The 25989-nt window shown below is 41.2% G+C and overlaps 24 non-coding genes across 24 annotated transcripts; 8 read left to right on the top strand and 16 right to left on the bottom strand.

Moving 5' to 3' along the window:
• Window positions 1-1620: 1620 nt before the first annotated feature.
• Window positions 1621-1692, bottom strand: TRNAS-UGA (transfer RNA serine (anticodon UGA)). The gene has a single exon. It is a non-coding gene; the product is annotated as a tRNA-Ser (tRNA).
• A 1083-nt stretch (window positions 1693-2775) lies between these two features.
• TRNAI-UAU (transfer RNA isoleucine (anticodon UAU)) lies at window positions 2776-2870 on the top strand. Its single transcript has 2 exons — window positions 2776-2813; window positions 2835-2870. It is a non-coding gene; the product is annotated as a tRNA-Ile (tRNA).
• Window positions 2871-4044: 1174 nt separating this feature from the next.
• On the bottom strand, window positions 4045-4116 carry TRNAT-UGU (transfer RNA threonine (anticodon UGU)). Its single transcript has one exon. It is a non-coding gene; the product is annotated as a tRNA-Thr (tRNA).
• A 589-nt stretch (window positions 4117-4705) lies between these two features.
• TRNAS-GCU (transfer RNA serine (anticodon GCU)) lies at window positions 4706-4787 on the bottom strand. Its single transcript has one exon. It is a non-coding gene; the product is annotated as a tRNA-Ser (tRNA).
• A 1681-nt stretch (window positions 4788-6468) lies between these two features.
• Window positions 6469-6540, bottom strand: TRNAS-UGA (transfer RNA serine (anticodon UGA)). The gene has a single exon. It is a non-coding gene; the product is annotated as a tRNA-Ser (tRNA).
• Window positions 6541-7129: 589 nt separating this feature from the next.
• Window positions 7130-7211, bottom strand: TRNAS-GCU (transfer RNA serine (anticodon GCU)). Its single transcript has one exon. It is a non-coding gene; the product is annotated as a tRNA-Ser (tRNA).
• A 412-nt stretch (window positions 7212-7623) lies between these two features.
• TRNAI-UAU (transfer RNA isoleucine (anticodon UAU)) lies at window positions 7624-7718 on the top strand. The gene is made up of 2 exons: window positions 7624-7661; window positions 7683-7718. It is a non-coding gene; the product is annotated as a tRNA-Ile (tRNA).
• Window positions 7719-9553: 1835 nt separating this feature from the next.
• TRNAS-GCU (transfer RNA serine (anticodon GCU)) lies at window positions 9554-9635 on the bottom strand. Its single transcript has one exon. It is a non-coding gene; the product is annotated as a tRNA-Ser (tRNA).
• A 412-nt stretch (window positions 9636-10047) lies between these two features.
• Window positions 10048-10142, top strand: TRNAI-UAU (transfer RNA isoleucine (anticodon UAU)). The gene is made up of 2 exons: window positions 10048-10085; window positions 10107-10142. It is a non-coding gene; the product is annotated as a tRNA-Ile (tRNA).
• Window positions 10143-11316: 1174 nt separating this feature from the next.
• On the bottom strand, window positions 11317-11388 carry TRNAT-UGU (transfer RNA threonine (anticodon UGU)). Its single transcript has one exon. It is a non-coding gene; the product is annotated as a tRNA-Thr (tRNA).
• Window positions 11389-12471: 1083 nt separating this feature from the next.
• Window positions 12472-12566, top strand: TRNAI-UAU (transfer RNA isoleucine (anticodon UAU)). Its single transcript has 2 exons — window positions 12472-12509; window positions 12531-12566. It is a non-coding gene; the product is annotated as a tRNA-Ile (tRNA).
• A 1174-nt stretch (window positions 12567-13740) lies between these two features.
• On the bottom strand, window positions 13741-13812 carry TRNAS-UGA (transfer RNA serine (anticodon UGA)). The gene has a single exon. It is a non-coding gene; the product is annotated as a tRNA-Ser (tRNA).
• Window positions 13813-14895: 1083 nt separating this feature from the next.
• On the top strand, window positions 14896-14990 carry TRNAI-UAU (transfer RNA isoleucine (anticodon UAU)). Its single transcript has 2 exons — window positions 14896-14933; window positions 14955-14990. It is a non-coding gene; the product is annotated as a tRNA-Ile (tRNA).
• A 1174-nt stretch (window positions 14991-16164) lies between these two features.
• Window positions 16165-16236, bottom strand: TRNAT-UGU (transfer RNA threonine (anticodon UGU)). The gene has a single exon. It is a non-coding gene; the product is annotated as a tRNA-Thr (tRNA).
• Window positions 16237-16825: 589 nt separating this feature from the next.
• TRNAS-GCU (transfer RNA serine (anticodon GCU)) lies at window positions 16826-16907 on the bottom strand. The gene has a single exon. It is a non-coding gene; the product is annotated as a tRNA-Ser (tRNA).
• Window positions 16908-18588: 1681 nt separating this feature from the next.
• Window positions 18589-18660, bottom strand: TRNAS-UGA (transfer RNA serine (anticodon UGA)). The gene has a single exon. It is a non-coding gene; the product is annotated as a tRNA-Ser (tRNA).
• Window positions 18661-19249: 589 nt separating this feature from the next.
• TRNAS-GCU (transfer RNA serine (anticodon GCU)) lies at window positions 19250-19331 on the bottom strand. Its single transcript has one exon. It is a non-coding gene; the product is annotated as a tRNA-Ser (tRNA).
• Window positions 19332-19743: 412 nt separating this feature from the next.
• Window positions 19744-19838, top strand: TRNAI-UAU (transfer RNA isoleucine (anticodon UAU)). The gene is made up of 2 exons: window positions 19744-19781; window positions 19803-19838. It is a non-coding gene; the product is annotated as a tRNA-Ile (tRNA).
• A 1835-nt stretch (window positions 19839-21673) lies between these two features.
• On the bottom strand, window positions 21674-21755 carry TRNAS-GCU (transfer RNA serine (anticodon GCU)). Its single transcript has one exon. It is a non-coding gene; the product is annotated as a tRNA-Ser (tRNA).
• A 412-nt stretch (window positions 21756-22167) lies between these two features.
• TRNAI-UAU (transfer RNA isoleucine (anticodon UAU)) lies at window positions 22168-22262 on the top strand. The gene is made up of 2 exons: window positions 22168-22205; window positions 22227-22262. It is a non-coding gene; the product is annotated as a tRNA-Ile (tRNA).
• A 1174-nt stretch (window positions 22263-23436) lies between these two features.
• Window positions 23437-23508, bottom strand: TRNAT-UGU (transfer RNA threonine (anticodon UGU)). Its single transcript has one exon. It is a non-coding gene; the product is annotated as a tRNA-Thr (tRNA).
• Window positions 23509-24097: 589 nt separating this feature from the next.
• TRNAS-GCU (transfer RNA serine (anticodon GCU)) lies at window positions 24098-24179 on the bottom strand. The gene has a single exon. It is a non-coding gene; the product is annotated as a tRNA-Ser (tRNA).
• Window positions 24180-24591: 412 nt separating this feature from the next.
• TRNAI-UAU (transfer RNA isoleucine (anticodon UAU)) lies at window positions 24592-24686 on the top strand. Its single transcript has 2 exons — window positions 24592-24629; window positions 24651-24686. It is a non-coding gene; the product is annotated as a tRNA-Ile (tRNA).
• Window positions 24687-25860: 1174 nt separating this feature from the next.
• On the bottom strand, window positions 25861-25932 carry TRNAT-UGU (transfer RNA threonine (anticodon UGU)). The gene has a single exon. It is a non-coding gene; the product is annotated as a tRNA-Thr (tRNA).
• Between the last annotated feature and the right edge of the window lie 57 nt (window positions 25933-25989).

Here is a 25989-nt window from a genome sequence, read left to right as displayed (position 1 = left end):
ACCTAAAAAAGAAAAAAACAGCTGAGGCAAGATCTCACATTCCACGTCTTCCCCCAATCAGGGACCTACATTTCATTTTTGGGAAATTCTTACTATGTGCTAATTACAAATATTCATAAGATTCCCCTAGACTTTGTCAGAACTGTCAAGATATAATTCTATGGGGTTTTGAATAGACAGAGCATATGTTATAGGACAATTATAGAATCTATTCCGTTTGGACTGTATTTTTAATAGTCATGATAACATGCTAGCATGTGAGTCGATCTTGCACAGTGAATGATGGAGCAGTGTCTGTCATCTACTTGGTCAGCTGTAGATGGCTCACCTGGGGAGATGTGAAAAGAGAGAGCTCCAGTGGCGCAATCGGTTAGCGCGCGGTACTTATACAGCAGTACTTGCACTGAGCCATGCCGAGGTTGTGAGTTCGAGCCTCACCTGTAGCAGCCGTGTTGATTTTCATAAACCATTTCACAAAAAGTAAAGTTTAAACTCAGAGTATGGACGGCCCTTGCTAGAGAGTCTTTACTTCTTATAGGATCTACGTGTCCTACTCCTCTGGGTGCCAAATATCACATATCCTCCGCGATGCTCAGTTTAAACATTCCATGATGTGCCATCTTGCATTTCATGCAAACACCACATCAGTGCATTTAAAAATACATTTGTAGAATAATAAATATGATGAAAACAGTGTTCTCACATGATAACCATAAACTGAAGAGCTGCAAAAAATGCTGTATCAGCTACTTACAATAAAAGGTGACTCGAAAAAACTAGCAAAAGAACAGCATCATCATATTAAAGGTTCTATTCACCATCTTGAGTTGCACCATAGCAGCTTATGGTGCTTTTCTGCTCAGAGTGTGCCTCCAATCCCACATTCATTTTTAATTTCTTTGCAGTTTAAAAACCAACAATTACTGCTCGAAGTTCACTTTTCAAAACCATTCAACCTATTAAATGTATTTCTCTAACCTATGAATGTGGTCCATGTTCACTTTTCCTCATCTTCATCTCGATACTCCTTTCCCAGAAACCAGGTTCACTTCTTCATTCAACCCACCCATCCAAGGTCACCAAATCTTTGAAGCAAGTCTGCCTATTCTCCCTTTCTCTCTATGTACAAGATACCTTGTATCATTTGAATGGACAGCAGGAGAGAAGGATATTTATGGTGAGTGGGGGTGGGGTTTTGAGGAGTAACCTCATTTGCCTAAGAGCCGGGGTATCTGGGAAAAAAAGTATTTTATGGGGGAAGACTTTCACATCTCCTTGGTGAAATTTGTAGGGCCTTATAACATCCTTTCTGTGGATGCAGATTCAGTCGGAACAGAGGTCCTAGTCCTCGCTCTGCCTTTCAAAGGAACTGTAAATATGCATGGCTTATTTGGCTTTGCCCGGCAGGGCTTGCCCGGCAGGGTGAGAATGGCGTTTGTCAGGCGTTCGTCAGGCGATCGGAAGGGGTGATGCAATAATTTATAATTCAATGATCTTCATGATATTTTCTTGATAATATGAAAGCAGGAAAGGGAAGCTTGGCAATAAGCAATCCTAAAGCAAGGTGTGACTCCAGGGAAGAATGACTTGAAAACAACATACAGAAAGACTCATGTAAAAAGGCCCTGATGAGGCTTGAACTCATGACCCCTGGTTTTCAAGACCAGTGCTCTGCCACTGAGCTACAAGGCCAGTCTGCACGCAGGATGTAAATTGCAACATGTATTCTTACTGAGGTATGAATATATCTATGATTTTGAGACTCTGTATGGAAACGTAGTTGCATATGAATGTCCACGTGCGCGCACACATTGAAGACCATGCTTAAGGCACTTTTTTTGGAAGTATGAAAAACTACATTTTCATATGAGAAAATAAGAGTTTTCGCATTCAAGACCATACCGATAGCTCTAGTTAGTATGTCTGCAATCAGTGACATATAGAGAACCCACTTATTAGAAGTGATCTGTCTCTGTGGGGCAGACATATGTTAACAGTCATTCATTTGAGACTGCCTAAACTTTAGGAGTAAGAGCTGCTTTCTTATCAATCTATTTATCCAAACTGGTTCATAAGCCAGGAGTGAGTGAAAGGCAATCCTCTGGAAACTCCATGAAAGATCTAATTTCTATTACGCACAAAATACTTCACTTTATTTGACATATTTGTTAATATGGAACAGTCAGATGATCCCATCTAGCGGATCCTGGCTCTGTCTTGAAAGAGAGTGTAATTATACTACAAGAAATGCTGGCCATCAAAAGAGACTCTGATGGCTTTCCAACGAAGGTGGGATTCGAACCCACGCATGCAGAGCACAATGGATTAGCAGTCCATCGCCTTAACCACTCGGCCACCTCGTCTGCCCTACAGCCCCATCTGAAACCTTGCTTCACAAAAGGTACTGAAGTGTCAATATACTGTACCTAAAAAAGAAAAAAACAGCTGAGGCAAGATCTCACATTCCACGTCTTCCCCCAATCAGGGACCTACATTTCATTTTTTGGAAATTCTTACTATGTGCTAATTACAAATATTCATAAGATTCCCCTAGACTTTGTCAGAACTGTCAAGATATAATTCTATGGGGTTTTGAATAGACAGAGCATATGTTATAGGACAATTATAGAATCTATTCCGTTTGGACTGTATTTTTAATAGTCATGATAACATGCTAGCATGTGAGTCGATCTTGCACAGTGAATGATGGAGCAGTGTCTGTCATGTACTTGGTCAGCTGTAGATGGCTCACCTGGGGAGATGTGAAAAGAGAGAGCTCCAGTGGCGCAATCGGTTAGCGCGCGGTACTTATACAGCAGTACTTGCACTGAGCCATGCTGAGGTTGTGAGTTCGAGCCTCACCTGGAGCAGCCGTGTTGTTTTTCATAAACCATTTCACAAAAGGTAAAGTTTAAACTCAGAGTATGGACGGCCCTTGCTAGAGAGTCTTTACTTCTTATAGGATCTACGTGTCCTACTCCTCTGGGTGCCAAATATCACATATCCTCCGCGATGCTCAGTTTAAACATTCCATGATGTGCCATCTTGCATTTCATGCAAACACCACATCAGTGCATTTAAAAATACATTTGTAGAATAATAAATATGATGAAAACTGTGTTCTCACATGATAACCATAAACTGAAGAGCTGCAAAAAATGCTGTATCAGCTACTTACAATAAAAGGTGACTCGAAAAAACTAGCAAAAGAAGAGCATCATCATATTAAAGGTTCTATTCACCATCTTGAGTTGCACCATAGCAGCTTATGGTGCTTTTCTGTTCAGAGTGTGCCTCCAATCCCACATTCATTTTTAATTTCTTTGCAGTTTAAAAACCAACAATTACTGCTCGAAGTTCACTTTTCAAAACCATTCAACCTATTAAATGTATTTCTCTAACCTATGAATGTGGTCCATGTTCACTTTTCCTCATCTTCATCTCGATACTCCTTTCCCAGAAACCAGGTTCACTTCTTCATTCAACCCACCCATCCAAAGTCACCAAATCTTTGAAGCAAGTCTGCCTATTCTCCCTTTCTCTCTATGTACAAGATACCTTGTATCATTTGAATGGACAGCAGGAGAGAAGGATATTTATGGTGAGTGGGGGTGGGGTTTTGAGGAGTAACCTCATTTGCCTAAGAGCCGGGGTATCTGGGAAAAAAAGTATTTTATGGGGGAAGACTTTCACATCTCCTTGGTGAAATTTGTAGGGCCTTATAACATCCTTTCTGTGGATGCAGATTCAGTCGGAACAGAGGTCCTAGTCCTCGCTCTGCCTTTCAAAGGAACTGTAAATATGCATGGCTTATTTGGCTTTGCCCGGCAGGGCTTGCCCGCCAGGGTGAGAATGGCGTTTGTCAGGCGTTCGTCAGGCGATCGGAAGGGGTGAGGCAATAATTTATAATTCAATGATCTTCATGATATTTTCTTGATAATATGAAAGCAGGAAAGGGAAGCTTGGCAATAAGCAATCCTAAAGCAAGGTGTGGCTCCAGGGAAGAATGACTTGAAAACAACATACAGAAAGACTCATGTAAAAAGGCCCTGATGAGGCTTGAACTCATGACCCCTGGTTTACAAGACCAGTGCTCTGCCACTGAGCTACAAGGCCAGTCTGCATGCAGGATGTAAATTGCAACATGTATTCTTACTGAGGTATGAATATATCTATGATTTTGAGACTCTGTATGGAAACGTAGTTGCATATGAATGTCCACGTGTGCGCACACATTGAAGACCATGCTTAAGGCACTTTTTTTGGAAGTATGAAAAACTACATTTTCATATGAGAAAATAAGAGTTTTCGCATTCAAGACCATACCGATAGCTCTAGTTAGTATGTCTGCAATCAGTTACATATAGAGAACCCACTTATTAGAAGTGATCTGTCTCTGTGGGGCAGACATATGTTAACAGTCATTCATTTGAGACGGCCTAAACTTTAGGAGTAAGAGCTGCTTTCTTATCAATCTATTTATCCAAACTGGTTAATAAGCCAGGAGTGAGTGAAAGGCAATCCTCTGGAAACTCCATGAAAGATCTAATTTCTATTACGCACAAAATACTTCACTTTATTTGACATATTTGTTAAAATGGAACAGTCAGATGATCCCATCTAGCGGATCCTGGCTCTGTCTTGAAAGAGAGTGTAATTATACTACAAGAAATGCTGGCCATCAAAAGATACTCTGATGGCTTTCCGACGAAGGTGGGATTCGAACCCACGCGTGCAGAGCACAATGGATTAGCAGTCCATCGCCTTAACCACTCGGCCACCTCGTCTGCCCTACAGCCCCATCTGAAACCTTGCTTCACAAAAGGTACTGAAGTGTCAATATACTGTACCTAAAAAAGAAAAAAACAGCTGAGGCAAGATCTCACATTCCACGTCTTCCCCCAATCAGGGACCTACATTTCATTTTTGGGAAATTCTTACTATGTGCTAATTACAAATATTCATAAGATTCCCCTAGACTTTGTCAGAACTGTCAAGATATAATTCTATGGGGTTTTGAATAGACAGAGCATATGTTATAGGACAATTATAGAATCTATTCCGTTTGGACTGTATTTTTAATAGTCATGATAACATGCTAGGATGTGAGTCGATCTTGCACAGTGAATGATGGAGCAGTGTCTGTCATCTACTTGGTCAGCTGTAGATGGCTCACCTGGGGAGATGTGAAAAGAGAGAGCTCCAGTGGCGCAATCGGTTAGCGTGCGGTACTTATACAGCAGTACTTGCACTGAGCCATGCCGAGGTTGTGAGTTCGAGCCTCACCTGTAGCAGCCGTGTTGATTTTCATAAACCATTTCACAAAAAGTAAAGTTTAAACTCAGAGTATGGACGGCCCTTGCTAGAGAGTCTTTACTTCTTATAGGATCTACGTGTCCTACTCCTCTGGGTGCCAAATATCACATATCCTCCGCGATGCTCAGTTTAAACATTCCATGATGTGCCATCTTGCATTTCATGCAAACACCACATCAGTGCATTTAAAAATACATTTGTAGAATAATAAATATGATGAAAACAGTGTTCTCACATGATAACCATAAACTGAAGAGCTGCAAAAAATGCTGTATCAGCTACTTACAATAAAAGGTGACTCGAAAAAACTAGCAAAAGAAGAGCATCATCATATTAAAGGTTCTATTCACCATCTTGAGTTGCACCATAGCAGCTTATGGTGCTTTTCTGCTCAGAGTGTGCCTCCAATCCCACATTCATTTTTAATTTCTTTGCAGTTTAAAAACCAACAATTACTGCTCGAAGTTCACTTTTCAAAACCATTCAACCTATTAAATGTATTTCTCTAACCTATGAATGTGGTCCATGTTCACTTTTCCTCATCTTCATCTCGATACTCCTTTCCCAGAAACCAGGTTCACTTCTTCATTCAACCCACCCATCCAAGGTCACCAAATCTTTGAAGCAAGTCTGCCTATTCTCCCTTTCTCTCTATGTACAAGATACCTTGTATCATTTGAATGGACAGCAGGAGAGAAGGATATTTATGGTGAGTGGGGGTGGGGTTTTGAGGAGTAACCTCATTTGCCTAAGAGCCGGGGTATCTGGGAAAAAAAGTATTTTATGGGGGAAGACTTTCACATCTCCTTGGTGAAATTTGTAGGGCCTTATAACATCCTTTCTGTGGATGCAGATTCAGTCGGAACAGAGGTCCTAGTCCTCGCTCTGCCTTTCAAAGGAACTGTAAATATGCATGGCTTATTTGGCTTTGCCCGGCAGGGCTTGCCCGGCAGGGTGAGAATGGCGTTTGTCAGGCGTTCGTCAGGCGATCGGAAGGGGTGATGCAATAATTTATAATTCAATGATCTTCATGATATTTTCTTGATAATATGAAAGCAGGAAAGGGAAGCTTGGCAATAAGCAATCCTAAAGCAAGGTGTGACTCCAGGGAAGAATGACTTGAAAACAACATACAGAAAGACTCATGTAAAAAGGCCCTGATGAGGCTTGAACTCATGACCCCTGGTTTTCAAGACCAGTGCTCTGCCACTGAGCTACAAGGCCAGTCTGCACGCAGGATGTAAATTGCAACATGTATTCTTACTGAGGTATGAATATATCTATGATTTTGAGACTCTGTATGGAAACGTAGTTGCATATGAATGTCCACGTGCGCGCACACATTGAAGACCATGCTTAAGGCACTTTTTTTGGAAGTATGAAAAACTACATTTTCATATGAGAAAATAAGAGTTTTCGCATTCAAGACCATACCGATAGCTCTAGTTAGTATGTCTGTAATCAGTGACATATAGAGAACCCACTTATTAGAAGTGATCTGTCTCTGTGGGGCAGACATATGTTAACAGTCATTCATTTGAGACGGCCTAAACTTTAGGAGTAAGAGCTGCTTTCTTATCAATCTATTTATCCAAACTGGTTAATAAGCCAGGAGTGAGTGAAAGGCAATCCTCTGGAAACTCCATGAAAGATCTAATTTCTATTACGCACAAAATACTTCACTTTATTTGACATATTTGTTAAAATGGAACAGTCAGATGATCCCATCTAGCGGATCCTGGCTCTGTCTTGAAAGAGAGTGTAATTATACTACAAGAAATGCTGGCCATCAAAAGAGACTCTGATGGCTTTCCGACGAAGGTGGGATTTGAACCCACGCGTGCAGAGCACAATGGATTAGCAGTCCATCGCCTTAACCACTCGGCCACCTCGTCTGCCCTACAGCCCCATCTGAAACCTTGTTTCACAAAAGGTACTGAAGTGTCAATATACTGTACCTAAAAAAGAAAAAAACAGCTGAGGCAAGATCTCACATTCCACGTCTTCCCCCAATCAGGGACCTACATTTCATTTTTGGGAAATTCTTACTATGTGCTAATTACAAATATTCATAAGATTCCCCTAGACTTTGTCAGAACTGTCAAGATATAATTCTATGGGGTTTTGAATAGACAGAGCATATGTTATAGGACAATTATAGAATCTATTCCGTTTGGACTGTATTTTTAATAGTCATGATAACATGCTAGCATGTGAGTCGATCTTGCACAGTGAATGATGGAGCAGTGTCTGTCATCTACTTGGTCAGCTGTAGATGGCTCACCTGGGGAGATGTGCAAAGAGAGAGCTCCAGTGGCGCAATCGGTTAGCGCGCGGTACTTATACAGCAGTACTTGCACTGAGCCATGCCGAGGTTGTGAGTTCGAGCCTCACCTGGAGCAGCCGTGTTGTTTTTCATAAACCATTTCACAAAAAGTAAAGTTTAAACTCAGAGTATGGACGGCCCTTGCTAGAGAGTCTTTACTTCTTATAGGATCTACGTGTCCTACTCCTCTGGGTGCCAAATATCACATATCCTCCGCGATGCTCAGTTTAAACATTCCATGATGTGCCATCTTGCATTTCATGCAAACACCACATCAGTGCATTTAAAAATACATTTGTAGAATAATAAATATGATGAAAACAGTGTTCTCACATGATAACCATAAACTGAAGAGCTGCAAAAAATGCTGTATCAGCTACTTACAATAAAAGGTGACTCGAAAAAACTAGCAAAAGAAGAGCATCATCATATTAAAGGTTCTATTCACCATCTTGAGTTGCACCATAGCAGCTTATGGTGCTTTTCTGCTCAGAGTGTGCCTCCAATCCCACATTCATTTTTAATTTCTTTGCAGTTTAAAAAACAACAATTACTGCTCGAAGTTCACTTTTAAAAACCATTCAACCTATTAAATGTATTTCTCTAACCTATGAATGTGGTCCATGTTCACTTTTCCTCATCTTCATCTCGATACTCCTTTCCCAGAAACCAGGTTCACTTCTTCATTCAACCCACCCATCCAAAGTCACCAAATCTTTGAAGCAAGTCTGCCTATTCTCCCTTTCTCTCTATGTACAAGATACCTTGTATCATTTGAATGGACAGCAGGAGAGAAGGATATTTATGGTGAGTGGGGGTGGGGTTTTGAGGAGTAACCTCATTTGCCTAAGAGCCGGGGTATCTGGGAAAAAAAGTATTTTATGGGGGAAGACTTTCACATCTCCTTGGTGAAATTTGTAGGGCCTTATAACATCCTTTCTGTGGATGCAGATTCAGTCGGAACAGAGGTCCTAGTCCTCGCTCTGCCTTTCAAAGGAACTGTAAATATGCATGGCTTATTTGGCTTTGCCCGGCATGGCTTGCCCGCCAGGGTGAGAATGGCGTTTGTCAGGCGTTCGTCAGGCGATCGGAAGGGGTGAGGCAATAATTTATAATTCAATGATCTTCATGATATTTTCTTGATAATATGAAAGCAGGAAAGGGAAGCTTGGCAATAAGCAATCCTAAAGCAAGGTGTGACTCCAGGGAAGAATGACTTGAAAACAACATACAGAAAGACTCATGTAAAAAGGCCCTGATGAGGCTTGAACTCATGACCCCTGGTTTACAAGACCAGTGCTCTGCCACTAAGCTACAAGGCCAGTCTGCACGCAGGATGTAAATTGCAACATGTATTCTTACTGAGGTATGAATATATCTATGATTTTGAGACTCTGTATGGAAACGTAGTTGCATATGAATGTCCACGTGCGCGCACACATTGAAGACCATGCTTAAGGCACTTTTTTTGGAAGTATGAAAAACTACATTTTCATATGAGAAAATAAGAGTTTTCGCATTCAAGACCATACCGATAGCTCTAGTTAGTATGTCTGCAATCAGTGACATATAGAGAACCCACTTATTAGAAGTGATCTGTCTCTGTGGGGCAGACATATGTTAACAGTCATTCATTTGAGACGGCCTAAACTTTAGGAGTAAGAGCTGCTTTCTTATCAATCTATTTATCCAAACTGGTTAATAAGCCAGGAGTGAGTGAAAGGCAATCCTCTGGAAACTCCATGAAAGATCTAATTTCTATTACGCACAAAATACTTCACTTTATTTGACATATTTGTTAAAATGGAACAGTCAGATGATCCCATCTAGCGGATCCTGGCTCTGTCTTGAAAGAGAGTGTAATTATACTACAAGAAATGCTGGCCATCAAAAGAGACCCTGATGGCTTTCCGACGAAGGTGGGATTCGAACCCACGCGTGCAGAGCACAATGGATTAGCAGTCCATCGCCTTAACCACTCGGCCACCTCGTCTGCCCTACAGCCCCATCTGAAACCTTGCTTCACAAAAGGTACTGAAGTGTCAATATACTGTACCTAAAAAAGAAAAAAACAGCTGAGGCAAGATCTCACATTCCACGTCTTCCCCCAATCAGGGACCTACATTTCATTTTTGGGAAATTCTTACTATGTGCTAATTACAAATATTCATAAGATTCCCCTAGACTTTGTCAGAACTGTCAAGATATAATTCTATGGGGTTTTGAATAGACAGAGCATATGTTATAGGACAATTATAGAATCTATTCCGTTTGGACTGTATTTTTAATAGTCATGATAACATGCTAGCATGTGAGTCGATCTTGCACAGTGAATGATGGAGCAGTGTCTGTCATCTACTTGGTCAGCTGTAGATGGCTCACCTGGGGAGATGTGAAAAGAGAGAGCTCCAGTGGCGCAATCGGTTAGCGCGCGGTACTTATACAGCAGTACTTGCACTGAGCCATGCCGAGGTTGTGAGTTCGAGCCTCACCTGGAGCAGCCGTGTTGTTTTTCATAAACCATTTCACAAAAAGTAAAGTTTAAACTCAGAGTATGGACGGCCCTTGCTAGAGAGTCTTTACTTCTTATAGGATCTACGTGTCCTACTCCTCTGGGTGCCAAATATCACATATCCTCCGCGATGCTCAGTTTAAACATTCCATGATGTGCCATCTTGCATTTCATGCAAACACCACATCAGTGCATTTAAAAATACATTTGTAGAATAATAAATATGATGAAAACTGTGTTCTCACATGATAACCATAAACTGAAGTGCTGCAAAAAATGCTGGATCAGCTACTTACAATAAAAGGTGACTCGAAAAAACTAGCAAAAGAAGAGCATCATCATATTAAAGGTTCTATTCACCATCTTGAGTTGCACCATAGCAGCTTATGGTGCTTTTCTGTTCAGAGTGTGCCTCCAATCCCACATTCATTTTTAATTTCTTTGCAGTTTAAAAACCAACAATTACTGCTCGAAGTTCACTTTTCAAAACCATTCAACCTATTAAATGTATTTCTCTAACCTATGAATGTGGTCCATGTTCACTTTTCCTCATCTTCATCTCGATACTCCTTTCCCAGAAACCAGGTTCACTTCTTCATTCAACCCACCCATCCAAAGTCACCAAATCTTTGAAGCAAGTCTGCCTATTCTCCCTTTCTCTCTATGTACAAGATACCTTGTATCATTTGAATGGACAGCAGGAGAGAAGGATATTTATGGTGAGTGGGGGTGGTGTTTTGAGGAGTAACCTCATTTGCCTAAGAGCCGGGGTATCTGGGAAAAAAAGTATTTTATGGGGGAAGACTTTCACATCTCCTTGGTGAAATTTGTAGGGCCTTATAACATCCTTTCTGTGGATGCAGATTCAGTCGGAACAGAGGTCCTAGTCCTCGCTCTGCCTTTCAAAGGAACTGTAAATATGCATGGCTTATTTGGCTTTGCCCGGCAGTGCTTGCCCGGCAGGGTGAGAATGGCGTTTGTCAGGCGTTCGTCAGGCGATCGGAAGGGGTGAGGCAATAATGTATAATTCAATGATCTTCATGATATTTTCTTGATAATATGAAAGCAGGAAAGGGAAGCTTGGCAATAAGCAATCCTAAAGCAAGGTGTGACTCCAGGGAAGAATGACTTGAAAACAACATACAGAAAGACTCATGTAAAAAGGCCCTGATGAGGCTTGAACTCATGACCCCTGGTTTACAAGACCAGTGCTCTGCCACTGAGCTACAAGGCCAGTCTGCACGCAGGATGTAAATTGCAACATGTATTCTTACTGAGGTATGAATATATCTATGATTTTGAGACTCTGTATGGAAACGTAGTTGCATATGAATGTCCACGTGCGCGCACACATTGAAGACCATGCTTAAGGCACTTTTTTTGGAAGTATGAAAAACTACATTTTCATATGAGAAAATAAGAGTTTTCGCATTCAAGACCATACCGATAGCTCTAGTTAGTATGTCTGCAATCAGTGACATATAGAGAACCCACTTATTAGAAGTGATCTGTCTCTGTGGGGCAGACATATGTTAACAGTCATTCATTTGAGACGGCCTAAACTTTAGGAGTAAGAGCTGCTTTCTTATCAATCTATTTATCCAAACTGGTTAATAAGCCAGGAGTGAGTGAAAGGCAATCCTCTGGAAACTCCATGAAAGATCTAATTTCTATTACGCACAAAATACTTCACTTTATTTGACATATTTGTTAAAATGGAACAGTCAGATGATCCCATCTAGCGGATCCTGGCTCTGTCTTGAAAGAGAGTGTAATTATACTACAAGAAATGCTGGCCATCAAAAGAGACTCTGATGGCTTTCCGACGAAGGTGGGATTCGAAACCACGCGTGCAGAGCACAATGGATTAGCAGTCCATCGCCTTAACCACTCGGCCACCTCGTCTGCCCTACAGCCCCATCTGAAACCTTGCTTCACAAAAGGTACTGAAGTGTCAATATACTGTACCTAAAAAAGAAAAAAACAGCTGAGGCAAGATCTCACATTCCACGTCTTCCCCCAATCAGGGACCTACATTTCATTTTTGGGAAATTCTTACTATGTGCTAATTACAAATATTCATAAGATTCCCCTAGACTTTGTCAGAACTGTCAAGATATAATTCTATGGGGTTTTGAATAGACAGAGCATATGTTATACGACAATTATAGAATCTATTCCGTTTGGACTGTATTTTTAATAGTCATGATAACATGCTAGCATGTGAGTCGATCTTGCACAGTGAATGATGGAGCAGTGTCTGTCATCTACTTGGTCAGCTGTAGATGGCTCACCTGGGGAGATGTGAAAAGAGAGAGCTCCAGTGGCGCAATCGGTTAGCGCGCGGTACTTATACAGCAGTACTTGCACTGAGCCATGCCGAGGTTGTGAGTTCGAGCCTCACCTGGAGCAGCCGTGTTGTTTTTCATAAACCATTTCACAAAAAGTAAAGTTTAAACTCAGAGTATGGTTGGCCCTTGCTAGAGAGTCTTTACTTCTTATAGGATCTACGTGTCCTACTCCTCTGGGTGCCAAATATCACATATCCTCCGCGATGCTCAGTTTAAACATTCCATGATGTGCCATCTTGCATTTCATGCAAACACCACATCAGTGCATTTAAAAATACATTTGTAGAATAATAAATATGATGAAAACTGTGTTCTCACATGATAACCATAAACTGAAGTGCTGCAAAAAATGCTGGATCAGCTACTTACAATAAAAGGTGACTCGAAAAAACTAGCAAAAGAAGAGCATCATCATATTAAAGGTTCTATTCACCATCTTGAGTTGCACCATAGCAGCTTATGGTGCTTTTCTGTTCAGAGTGTGCCTCCAATCCCACATTCATTTTTAATTTCTTTGCAGTTTAAAAACCAACAATTACTGCTCGAAGTTCACTTTTCAAAACCATTCAACCTATTAAATGTATTTCTCTAACCTATGAATGTGGTCCATGTTCACTTTTCCTCATCTTCATCTCGATACTCCTTTCCCAGAAACCAGGTTCACTTCTTCATTCAACCCACCCATCCAAAGTCACCAAATCTTTGAAGCAAGTCTGCCTATTCTCCCTTTCTCTCTATGTACAAGATACCTTGTATCATTTGAATGGACAGCAGGAGAGAAGGATATTTATGGTGAGTGGGGGTGGTGTTTTGAGGAGTAACCTCATTTGCCTAAGAGCCGGGGTATCTGGGAAAAAAAGTATTTTATGGGGGAAGACTTTCACATCTCCTTGGTGAAATTTGTAGGGCCTTATAACATCCTTTCTGTGGATGCAGATTCAGTCGGAACAGAGGTCCTAGTCCTCGCTCTGCCTTTCAAAGGAACTGTAAATATGCATGGCTTATTTGGCTTTGCCCGGCAGGGCTTGCCCGGCAGGGTGAGAATGGCGTTTGTCAGGCGTTCGTCAGGCGATCGGAAGGGGTGAGGCAATAATGTATAATTCAATGATCTTCATGATATTTTCTTGATAATATGAAAGCAGGAAAGGGAAGCTTGGCAATAAGCAATCCTAAAGCAAGGTGTGACTCCAGGGAAGAATGACTTGAAAACAACATACAGAAAGACTCATGTAAAAAGGCCCTGATGAGGCTTGAACTCATGACCCCTGGTTTTCAAGACCAGTGCTCTGCCACTGAGCTACAAGGCCAGTCTGCACGCAGGATGTAAATTGCAACATGTATTCTTACTGAGGTATGAATATATCTATGATTTTGAGACTCTGTATGGAAACGTAGTTGCATATGAATGTCCACGTGCGCGCACACATTGAAGACCATGCTTAAGGCACTTTTTTTGGAAGTATGAAAAACTACATTTTCATATGAGAAAATAAGAGTTTTCGCATTCAAGACCATACCGATAGCTCTAGTTAGTATGTCTGCAATCAGTGACATATAGAGAACCCACTTATTAGAAGTGATCTGTCTCTGTGGGGCAGACATATGTTAACAGTCATTCATTTGAGACTGCCTAAACTTTAGGAGTAAGAGCTGCTTTCTTATCAATCTATTTATCCAAACTGGTTCATAAGCCAGGAGTGAGTGAAAGGCAATCCTCTGGAAACTCCATGAAAGATCTAATTTCTATTACGCACAAAATACTTCACTTTATTTGACATATTTGTTAATATGGAACAGTCAGATGATCCCATCTAGCGGATCCTGGCTCTGTCTTGAAAGAGAGTGTAATTATACTACAAGAAATGCTGGCCATCAAAAGAGACTCTGATGGCTTTCCAACGAAGGTGGGATTCGAACCCACGCATGCAGAGCACAATGGATTAGCAGTCCATCGCCTTAACCACTCGGCCACCTCGTCTGCCCTACAGCCCCATCTGAAACCTTGCTTCACAAAAGGTACTGAAGTGTCAATATACTGTACCTAAAAAAGAAAAAAACAGCTGAGGCAAGATCTCACATTCCACGTCTTCCCCCAATCAGGGACCTACATTTCATTTTTTGGAAATTCTTACTATGTGCTAATTACAAATATTCATAAGATTCCCCTAGACTTTGTCAGAACTGTCAAGATATAATTCTATGGGGTTTTGAATAGACAGAGCATATGTTATAGGACAATTATAGAATCTATTCCGTTTGGACTGTATTTTTAATAGTCATGATAACATGCTAGCATGTGAGTCGATCTTGCACAGTGAATGATGGAGCAGTGTCTGTCATGTACTTGGTCAGCTGTAGATGGCTCACCTGGGGAGATGTGAAAAGAGAGAGCTCCAGTGGCGCAATCGGTTAGCGCGCGGTACTTATACAGCAGTACTTGCACTGAGCCATGCTGAGGTTGTGAGTTCGAGCCTCACCTGGAGCAGCCGTGTTGTTTTTCATAAACCATTTCACAAAAGGTAAAGTTTAAACTCAGAGTATGGACGGCCCTTGCTAGAGAGTCTTTACTTCTTATAGGATCTACGTGTCCTACTCCTCTGGGTGCCAAATATCACATATCCTCCGCGATGCTCAGTTTAAACATTCCATGATGTGCCATCTTGCATTTCATGCAAACACCACATCAGTGCATTTAAAAATACATTTGTAGAATAATAAATATGATGAAAACTGTGTTCTCACATGATAACCATAAACTGAAGAGCTGCAAAAAATGCTGTATCAGCTACTTACAATAAAAGGTGACTCGAAAAAACTAGCAAAAGAAGAGCATCATCATATTAAAGGTTCTATTCACCATCTTGAGTTGCACCATAGCAGCTTATGGTGCTTTTCTGTTCAGAGTGTGCCTCCAATCCCACATTCATTTTTAATTTCTTTGCAGTTTAAAAACCAACAATTACTGCTCGAAGTTCACTTTTCAAAACCATTCAACCTATTAAATGTATTTCTCTAACCTATGAATGTGGTCCATGTTCACTTTTCCTCATCTTCATCTCGATACTCCTTTCCCAGAAACCAGGTTCACTTCTTCATTCAACCCACCCATCCAAAGTCACCAAATCTTTGAAGCAAGTCTGCCTATTCTCCCTTTCTCTCTATGTACAAGATACCTTGTATCATTTGAATGGACAGCAGGAGAGAAGGATATTTATGGTGAGTGGGGGTGGGGTTTTGAGGAGTAACCTCATTTGCCTAAGAGCCGGGGTATCTGGGAAAAAAAGTATTTTATGGGGGAAGACTTTCACATCTCCTTGGTGAAATTTGTAGGGCCTTATAACATCCTTTCTGTGGATGCAGATTCAGTCGGAACAGAGGTCCTAGTCCTCGCTCTGCCTTTCAAAGGAACTGTAAATATGCATGGCTTATTTGGCTTTGCCCGGCAGGGCTTGCCCGGCAGGGTGAGAATGGCGTTTGTCAGGCGTTCGTCAGGCGATCGGAAGGGGTGAGGCAATAATTTATAATTCAATGATCTTCATGATATTTTCTTGATAATATGAAAGCAGGAAAGGGAAGCTTGGCAATAAGCAATCCTAAAGCAAGGTGTGGCTCCAGGGAAGAATGACTTGAAAACAACATACAGAAAGACTCATGTAAAAAGGCCCTGATGAGGCTTGAACTCATGACCCCTGGTTTACAAGACCAGTGCTCTGCCACTGAGCTACAAGGCCAGTCTGCACGCAGGATGTAAATTGCAACATGTATTCTTACTGAGGTATGAATATATCTATGATTTTGAGACTCTGTATGGAAACGTAGTTGCATATGAATGTCCACGTGTGCGCACACATTGAAGACCATGCTTAAGGCACTTTTTTTGGAAGTATGAAAAACTACATTTTCATATGAGAAAATAAGAGTTTTCGCATTCAAGACCATACCGATAGCTCTAGTTAGTATGTCTGCAATCAGTTACATATAGAGAACCCACTTATTAGAAGTGATCTGTCTCTGTGGGGCAGACATATGTTAACAGTCATTCATTTGAGACGGCCTAAACTTTAGGAGTAAGAGCTGCTTTCTTATCAATCTATTTATCCAAACTGGTTAATAAGCCAGGAGTGAGTGAAAGGCAATCCTCTGGAAACTCCATGAAAGATCTAATTTCTATTACGCACAAAATACTTCACTTTATTTGACATATTTGTTAAAATGGAACAGTCAGATGATCCCATCTAGCGGATCCTGGCTCTGTCTTGAAAGAGAGTGTAATTATACTACAAGAAATGCTGGCCATCAAAAGATACTCTGATGGCTTTCCGACGAAGGTGGGATTCGAACCCACGCGTGCAGAGCACAATGGATTAGCAGTCCATCGCCTTAACCACTCGGCCACCTCGTCTGCCCTACAGCCCCATCTGAAACCTTGCTTCACAAAAGGTACTGAAGTGTCAATATACTGTACCTAAAAAAGAAAAAAACAGCTGAGGCAAGATCTCACATTCCACGTCTTCCCCCAATCAGGGACCTACATTTCATTTTTGGGAAATTCTTACTATGTGCTAATTACAAATATTCATAAGATTCCCCTAGACTTTGTCAGAACTGTCAAGATATAATTCTATGGGGTTTTGAATAGACAGAGCATATGTTATACGACAATTATAGAATCTATTCCGTTTGGACTGTATTTTTAATAGTCATGATAACATGCTAGCATGTGAGTCGATCTTGCACAGTGAATGATGGAGCAGTGTCTGTCATCTACTTGGTCAGCTGTAGATGGCTCACCTGGGGAGATGTGAAAAGAGAGAGCTCCAGTGGCGCAATCGGTTAGCGCGCGGTACTTATACAGCAGTACTTGCACTGAGCCATGCCGAGGTTGTGAGTTCGAGCCTCACCTGTAGCAGCCGTGTTGATTTTCATAAACCATTTCACAAAAAGTAAAGTTTAAACTCAGAGTATGGACGGCCCTTGCTAGAGAGTCTTTACTTCTTATAGGATCTACGTGTCCTACTCCTCTGGGTGCCAAATATCACATATCCTCCGCGATGCTCAGTTTAAACATTCCATGATGTGCCATCTTGCATTTCATGCAAACACCACATCAGTGCATTTAAAAATACATTTGTAGAATAATAAATATGATGAAAACAGTGTTCTCACATGATAACCATAAACTGAAGAGCTGCAAAAAATGCTGTATCAGCTACTTACAATAAAAGGTGACTCGAAAAAACTAGCAAAAGAAGAGCATCATCATATTAAAGGTTCTATTCACCATCTTGAGTTGCACCATAGCAGCTTATGGTGCTTTTCTGCTCAGAGTGTGCCTCCAATCCCACATTCATTTTTAATTTCTTTGCAGTTTAAAAACCAACAATTACTGCTCGAAGTTCACTTTTCAAAACCATTCAACCTATTAAATGTATTTCTCTAACCTATGAATGTGGTCCATGTTCACTTTTCCTCATCTTCATCTCGATACTCCTTTCCCAGAAACCAGGTTCACTTCTTCATTCAACCCACCCATCCAAGGTCACCAAATCTTTGAAGCAAGTCTGCCTATTCTCCCTTTCTCTCTATGTACAAGATACCTTGTATCATTTGAATGGACAGCAGGAGAGAAGGATATTTATGGTGAGTGGGGGTGGGGTTTTGAGGAGTAACCTCATTTGCCTAAGAGCCGGGGTATCTGGGAAAAAAAGTATTTTATGGGGGAAGACTTTCACATCTCCTTGGTGAAATTTGTAGGGCCTTATAACATCCTTTCTGTGGATGCAGATTCAGTCGGAACAGAGGTCCTAGTCCTCGCTCTGCCTTTCAAAGGAACTGTAAATATGCATGGCTTATTTGGCTTTGCCCGGCAGGGCTTGCCCGGCAGGGTGAGAATGGCGTTTGTCAGGCGTTCGTCAGGCGATCGGAAGGGGTGATGCAATAATTTATAATTCAATGATCTTCATGATATTTTCTTGATAATATGAAAGCAGGAAAGGGAAGCTTGGCAATAAGCAATCCTAAAGCAAGGTGTGACTCCAGGGAAGAATGACTTGAAAACAACATACAGAAAGACTCATGTAAAAAGGCCCTGATGAGGCTTGAACTCATGACCCCTGGTTTTCAAGACCAGTGCTCTGCCACTGAGCTACAAGGCCAGTCTGCACGCAGGATGTAAATTGCAACATGTATTCTTACTGAGGTATGAATATATCTATGATTTTGAGACTCTGTATGGAAACGTAGTTGCATATGAATGTCCACGTGCGCGCACACATTGAAGACCATGCTTAAGGCACTTTTTTTGGAAGTATGAAAAACTACATTTTCATATGAGAAAATAAGAGTTTTCGCATTCAAGACCATACCGATAGCTCTAGTTAGTATGTCTGTAATCAGTGACATATAGAGAACCCACTTATTAGAAGTGATCTGTCTCTGTGGGGCAGACATATGTTAACAGTCATTCATTTGAGACGGCCTAAACTTTAGGAGTAAGAGCTGCTTTCTTATCAATCTATTTATCCAAACTGGTTAATAAGCCAGGAGTGAGTGAAAGGCAATCCTCTGGAAACTCCATGAAAGATCTAATTTCTATTACGCACAAAATACTTCACTTTATTTGACATATTTGTTAAAATGGAACAGTCAGATGATCCCATCTAGCGGATCCTGGCTCTGTCTTGAAAGAGAGTGTAATTATACTACAAGAAATGCTGGCCATCAAAAGAGACTCTGATGGCTTTCCGACGAAGGTGGGATTTGAACCCACGCGTGCAGAGCACAATGGATTAGCAGTCCATCGCCTTAACCACTCGGCCACCTCGTCTGCCCTACAGCCCCATCTGAAACCTTGTTTCACAAAAGGTACTGAAGTGTCAATATACTGTACCTAAAAAAGAAAAAAACAGCTGAGGCAAGATCTCACATTCCACGTCTTCCCCCAATCAGGGACCTACATTTCATTTTTGGGAAATTCTTACTATGTGCTAATTACAAATATTCATAAGATTCCCCTAGACTTTGTCAGAACTGTCAAGATATAATTCTATGGGGTTTTGAATAGACAGAGCATATGTTATAGGACAATTATAGAATCTATTCCGTTTGGACTGTATTTTTAATAGTCATGATAACATGCTAGCATGTGAGTCGATCTTGCACAGTGAATGATGGAGCAGTGTCTGTCATCTACTTGGTCAGCTGTAGATGGCTCACCTGGGGAGATGTGCAAAGAGAGAGCTCCAGTGGCGCAATCGGTTAGCGCGCGGTACTTATACAGCAGTACTTGCACTGAGCCATGCCGAGGTTGTGAGTTCGAGCCTCACCTGGAGCAGCCGTGTTGTTTTTCATAAACCATTTCACAAAAAGTAAAGTTTAAACTCAGAGTATGGACGGCCCTTGCTAGAGAGTCTTTACTTCTTATAGGATCTACGTGTCCTACTCCTCTGGGTGCCAAATATCACATATCCTCCGCGATGCTCAGTTTAAACATTCCATGATGTGCCATCTTGCATTTCATGCAAACACCACATCAGTGCATTTAAAAATACATTTGTAGAATAATAAATATGATGAAAACAGTGTTCTCACATGATAACCATAAACTGAAGAGCTGCAAAAAATGCTGTATCAGCTACTTACAATAAAAGGTGACTCGAAAAAACTAGCAAAAGAAGAGCATCATCATATTAAAGGTTCTATTCACCATCTTGAGTTGCACCATAGCAGCTTATGGTGCTTTTCTGCTCAGAGTGTGCCTCCAATCCCACATTCATTTTTAATTTCTTTGCAGTTTAAAAAACAACAATTACTGCTCGAAGTTCACTTTTAAAAACCATTCAACCTATTAAATGTATTTCTCTAACCTATGAATGTGGTCCATGTTCACTTTTCCTCATCTTCATCTCGATACTCCTTTCCCAGAAACCAGGTTCACTTCTTCATTCAACCCACCCATCCAAAGTCACCAAATCTTTGAAGCAAGTCTGCCTATTCTCCCTTTCTCTCTATGTACAAGATACCTTGTATCATTTGAATGGACAGCAGGAGAGAAGGATATTTATGGTGAGTGGGGGTGGGGTTTTGAGGAGTAACCTCATTTGCCTAAGAGCCGGGGTATCTGGGAAAAAAAGTATTTTATGGGGGAAGACTTTCACATCTCCTTGGTGAAATTTGTAGGGCCTTATAACATCCTTTCTGTGGATGCAGATTCAGTCGGAACAGAGGTCCTAGTCCTCGCTCTGCCTTTCAAAGGAACTGTAAATATGCATGGCTTATTTGGCTTTGCCCGGCATGGCTTGCCCGCCAGGGTGAGAATGGCGTTTGTCAGGCGTTCGTCAGGCGATCGGAAGGGGTGAGGCAATAATTTATAATTCAATGATCTTCATGATATTTTCTTGATAATATGAAAGCAGGAAAGGGAAGCTTGGCAATAAGCAATCCTAAAGCAAGGTGTGACTCCAGGGAAGAATGACTTGAAAACAACATACAGAAAGACTCATGTAAAAAGGCCCTGATGAGGCTTGAACTCATGACCCCTGGTTTACAAGACCAGTGCTCTGCCACTAAGCTACAAGGCCAGTCTGCACGCAGGATGTAAATTGCAACATGTATTCTTACTGAGGTATGAATATATCTATGATTTTGAGACTCTGTATGGAAACGTAGTTGCATATGAATGTCCACGTGCGCGCACACATTGAAGACCATGCTTAAGGCACTTTTTTTGGAAGTATGAAAAACTACATTTTCATATGAGAAAATAAGAGTTTTCGCATTCAAGACCATACCGATAGCTCTAGTTAGTATGTCTGCAATCAGTGACATATAGAGAACCCACTTATTAGAAGTGATCTGTCTCTGTGGGGCAGACATATGTTAACAGTCATTCATTTGAGACGGCCTAAACTTTAGGAGTAAGAGCTGCTTTCTTATCAATCTATTTATCCAAACTGGTTAATAAGCCAGGAGTGAGTGAAAGGCAATCCTCTGGAAACTCCATGAAAGATCTAATTTCTATTACGCACAAAATACTTCACTTTATTTGACATATTTGTTAAAATGGAACAGTCAGATGATCCCATCTAGCGGATCCTGGCTCTGTCTTGAAAGAGAGTGTAATTATACTACAAGAAATGCTGGCCATCAAAAGAGACCCTGATGGCTTTCCGACGAAGGTGGGATTCGAACCCACGCGTGCAGAGCACAATGGATTAGCAGTCCATCGCCTTAACCACTCGGCCACCTCGTCTGCCCTACAGCCCCATCTGAAACCTTGCTTCACAAAAGGTACTGAAGTGTCAATATACTGTACCTAAAAAAGAAAAAAACAGCTGAGGCAAGATCTCACATTCCACGTCTTCCCCCAATCAGGGACCTACATTTCATTTTTGGGAAATTCTTACTATGTGCTAATTACAAATATTCATAAGATTCCCCTAGACTTTGTCAGAACTGTCAAGATCTAATTCTATGGGGTTTTGAATAGACAGAGCATATGTTATAGAACAAATATAGAATCTATTCCGTTTGGACTGTATTTTTAATAGTCATGATAACATGCTAGCATGTGAGTCGATCTTGCACAGTGAATGATGGAGCAGTGTCTGTCATCTACTTGGTCAGCTGTAGATGGCTCACCTGGGGAGATGTGAAAAGAGAGAGCTCCAGTGGCGCAATCGGTTAGCGCGCGGTACTTATACAGCAGTACTTGCACTGAGCCATGCCGAGGTTGTGAGTTCGAGCCTCACCTGGAGCAGCCGTGTTGTTTTTCATAAACCATTTCACAAAAAGTAAAGTTTAAACTCAGAGTATGGACGGCCCTTGCTAGAGAGTCTTTACTTCTTATAGGATCTACGTGTCCTACTCCTCTGGGTGCCAAATATCACATATCCTCCGCGATGCTCAGTTTAAACATTCCATGATGTGCCATCTTGCATTTCATGCAAACACCACATCAGTGCATTTAAAAATACATTTGTAGAATAATAAATATGATGAAAACAGTGTTCTCACATGATAACCATAAACTGAAGAGCTGCAAAAAATGCTGTATCAGCTACTTACAATAAAAGGTGACTCGAAAAAACTAGCAAAAGAAGAGCATCATCATATTAAAGGTTCTATTCACCATCTTGAGTTGCACCATAGCAGCTTATGGTGCTTTTCTGCTCAGAGTGTGCCTCCAATCCCACATTCATTTTTAATTTCTTTGCAGTTTAAAAAACAACAATTACTGCTCGAAGTTCACTTTTCAAAACCATTCAACCTATTAAATGTATTTCTCTAACCTATGAATGTGGTCCATGTTCACTTTTCCTCATCTTCATCTCGATACTCCTTTCCCAGAAACCAGGTTCACTTCTTCATTCAACCCACCCATCCAAAGTCACCAAATCTTTGAAGCAAGTCTGCCTATTCTCCCTTTCTCTCTATGTACAAGATACCTTGTATCATTTGAATGGACAGCAGGAGAGAAGGATATTTATGGTGAGTGGGGGTGGGGTTTTGAGGAGTAACCTCATTTGCCTAAGAGCCGGGGTATCTGGGAAAAAAAGTATTTTATGGGGGAAGACTTTCACATCTCCTTGGTGAAATTTGTAGGGCCTTATAACATCCTTTCTGTGGATGCAGATTCAGTCGGAACAGAGGTCCTAGTCCTCGCTCTGCCTTTCAAAGGAACTGTAAATATGCATGGCTTATTTGGCTTTGCCCGGCAGGGCTTGCCCGCCAGGGTGAGAATGGCGTTTGTCAGGCGTTCGTCAGGCGATCGGAAGGGGTGAGGCAATAATTTATAATTCAATGATCTTCATGATATTTTCTTGATAATATGAAAGCAGGAAAGGGAAGCTTGGCAATAAGCAATCCTAAAGCAAGGTGTGACTCCAGGGAAGAATGACTTGAAAACAACATACAGAAAGACTCATGTAAAAAGGCCCTGATGAGGCTTGAACTCATGACCCCTGGTTTACAAGACCAGTGCTCTGCCACTGAGCTACAAGGCCAGTCTGCACGCAGGATGTAAATTGCAACATGTATTCTTACTGAGGTATGAATATATCTATGATTTTGAGACTCTGTATGGAAACGTAGTTGCATATGAATGTCCACGTGCGCGCACACATTGAAGACCATGCTTAAGGCACTTTTTTTGGAAGTATGAAAAACTACATTTTCATATGAGAAAATAAGAGTTTTCGCATTCAAGACCATACCGATAGCTCTAGTTAGTATGTCTGCAATCAGTGACATATAGAGAACCCACTTATTAGAAGTGATCTGTCTCTGTGGGGCAGACATATGTTAACAGTCATTCATTTGAGACGGCCTAAACTTTAGGAGTAAGAGCTGCTTTCTTATCAATCTATTTATCCAAACTGGTTAATAAGCCAGGAGTGAGTGAAAGGCAATCCTCTGGAAACTCCATGAAAGATCTAATTTCTATTACGCACAAAATACTTCACTTTATTTGACATATTTGTTAAAATGGAACAGTCAGATGATCCCATCTAGCGGATCCTGGCTCTGTCTTGAAAGAGAGTGTAATTATACTACAAGAAATGCTGGCCATCAAAAGAGACCCTGATGGCTTTCCGACGAAGGTGGGATTCGAACCCACGCGTGCAGAGCACAATGGATTAGCAGTCCATCGCCTTAACCACTCGGCCACCTCGTCTGCCCTACAGCCCCATCTGAAACCTTGCTTCACAAAAGGTACTGAAGTGTCAATATACTGTACCTAAAAAAGAAAAAAACAGCTGAGGCAAGATCTCACATTCCACGTCTTCCCCCAATCAGGGACCTACATTTCATTTTTGGGAAATTCTTACTATGTGCTAATTACAAATATTCATAAGATTCCCCTAGACTTTGTCAGAACTGTCAAGATCTAATTCTATGGGGTTTTGAATAGACAGAGCATATGTTATAGAACAAATATAGAATCTATTCCGTTTGGACTGTATTTTTAATAGTCATGATAACATGCTAGCATGTGAGTCGATCTTGCACAGTGAATGATGGAGCAGTGTCTGTCATCTACTTGGTCAGCTGTAGATGGCTCACCTGGGGAGATGTGAAAAGAGAGAGCTCCAGTGGCGCAATCGGTTAGCGCGCGGTACTTATACAGCAGTACTTGCACTGAGCCATGCCGAGGTTGTGAGTTCGAGCCTCACCTGGAGCAGCCGTGTTGTTTTTCATAAACCATTTCACAAAAAGTAAAGTTTAAACTCAGAGTATGGACGGCCCTTGCTAGAGAGTCTTTACTTCTTATAGGATCTACGTGTCCTACTCCTCTGGGTGCCAAATATCACATATCCTCCGCGATGCTCAGTTTAAACATTCCATGATGTGCCATCTTGCATTTCATGCAAACACCACATCAGTGCATTTAAAAATACATTTGTAGAATAATAAATATGATGAAAACAGTGTTCTCACATGATAACCATAAACTGAAGAGCTGCAAAAAATGCTGTATCAGCTACTTACAATAAAAGGTGACTCGAAAAAACTAGCAAAAGAAGAGCATCATCATATTAAAGGTTCTATTCACCATCTTGAGTTGCACCATAGCAGCTTATGGTGCTTTTCTGCTCAGAGTGTGCCTCCAATCCCACATTCATTTTTAATTTCTTTGCAGTTTAAAAAACAACAATTACTGCTCGAAGTTCACTTTTCAAAACCATTCAACCTATTAAATGTATTTCTCTAACCTATGAATGTGGTCCATGTTCACTTTTCCTCATCTTCATCTCGATACTCCTTTCCCAGAAACCAGGTTCACTTCTTCATTCAACCCACCCATCCAAAGTCACCAAATCTTTGAAGCAAGTCTGCCTATTCTCCCTTTCTCTCTATGTACAAGATACCTTGTATCATTTGAATGGACAGCAGGAGAGAAGGATATTTATGGTGAGTGGGGGTGGGGTTTTGAGGAGTAACCTCATTTGCCTAAGAGCCGGGGTATCTGGGAAAAAAAGTATTTTATGGGGGAAGACTTTCACATCTCCTTGGTGAAATTTGTAGGGCCTTATAACATCCTTTCTGTGGATGCAGATTCAGTCGGAACAGAGGTCCTAGTCCTCGCTCTGCCTTTCAAAGGAACTGTAAATATGCATGGCTTATTTGGCTTTGCCCGGCAGGGCTTGCCCGCCAGGGTGAGAATGGCGTTTGTCAGGCGTTCGTAAGGCGATCGGAAGGGGTGAGGCAATAATTTATAATTCAATGATCTTCATGATATTTTCTTGATAATATGAAAGCAGGAAAGGGAAGCTTGGCAATAAGCAATCCTAAAGCAAGGTGTGACTCCAGGGAAGAATGACTTGAAAACAACATACAGAAAGACTCATGTAAAAAGGCCCTGATGAGGCTTGAACTCATGACCCCTGGTTTACAAGACCAGTGCTCTGCCACTGAGCTACAAGGCCAGTCTGCACGCAGGATGTAAATTGCAACATGTATTCTTACTGAGGTATGAATATATC

Source organism: Triturus cristatus, chromosome 12, assembly GCF_964204655.1.
Source record: "Triturus cristatus chromosome 12, aTriCri1.1, whole genome shotgun sequence".
Lineage (NCBI taxonomy): Eukaryota > Metazoa > Chordata > Amphibia > Caudata > Salamandridae > Triturus > Triturus cristatus.
This window is presented reverse-complemented; position numbering and strand designations above follow the sequence as displayed.